We start from the raw sequence: 967 nt of genomic DNA on the forward strand, positions 1-967 counted from the left end.
TTCCCAGCGCCAGCCTGCGCGAATCCCCAGAAACTCCGTGAATCACCTCGGGATAGTAAACGGATTATACAAAGGCAGTGTCTTCCGGGGTCCTTTTCGTGCCTCCCATTACAGGCTAGGACCACGACCTGCACTCACCCTCCCCACAGAAACATTGGTCTGGGCCCCCGGCCGGACTGTCACCATGGAAACGGCGTCTAGCGGACTACGCGGCGGCTCACGACGGTTCCATTGTTGTCGGAAACGCGAAAGTGGTGACCGCGCTGGCGTTGCCTGGAGAACGCCTGGACTCAGAGTAGCAAAATGGGCCTCTCCCCAACTCCCCTCCTCCTCCCTCAGCACAAGGCAAAGGGCACCCCTTACTGTGAGTTTGGGGCACCGGGTGTCGGGGGCCCACCCAGAACTTTGCGGGGTCTCCTGAGGGACCCGTGGCGGGACCGGCCCCGGGTTCGTCAAATTCCGCCGATGCTTTCAGGTAAGATGGACGGACAAACGCACCATGACCCACCTCTGACAGTCTGCCCCCTCTCCATGCCCTTATGGCGGCTTCTACAAGCAAGGGAAGCTGAGGCCCAGGGAATACTTAAAAGTCGCACTGTGGGCAACGGACAGAGAACTACCGGACTATCAACTCCAGGCCTTCTGGAGTCCTAACAGCGTGTTAGGTTCCGTCTCATAAGTGAAGAAACTTAGGCCGTTCAGGGAGTTTACCGGCTGCCTAGTGGGTGTACCAAGGCACCCATCCAGTGAAGGGCAGGACCCAGGGGTCTTTGGCTCCAAGCGCAGTTCTCTTCCAACTACACGCCCCTGCATTAAAAGAGGGGAGACTTCCATGTCCTAGAACTAAAATCTTCACAGTCTGGCTCAGCATTGTACAATAGAAACATAAAGCAGGCCACATACGTGATTTGGAATTTTCTAGTAGCCTCATTTTTTTTTTTTTTTTTTTTTTTTTTTTTTTTTTTTT

At 54.4% G+C, this 967-nt stretch overlaps 1 protein-coding gene across 1 annotated transcript in view; it reads left to right on the forward strand.

Annotated features, from left to right (window-relative positions):
- The window catches only part of FAM227A (family with sequence similarity 227, member A), a 70795-nt gene continuing 69828 nt past the window's right edge, over window positions 1–967 (forward strand). The window contains exon 1 of the mRNA XM_011964328.1: window positions 1–475. The gene's annotated coding sequence lies outside the window, so the exon portion shown is untranslated. The remainder of the gene's footprint in view (window positions 476–967) is intronic.

Source organism: Colobus angolensis, unplaced genomic scaffold, assembly GCF_000951035.1.
Source record: "Colobus angolensis palliatus isolate OR3802 unplaced genomic scaffold, Cang.pa_1.0 Scaffold65, whole genome shotgun sequence".
Classification (NCBI taxonomy): Eukaryota; Metazoa; Chordata; class Mammalia; order Primates; family Cercopithecidae; genus Colobus; species Colobus angolensis.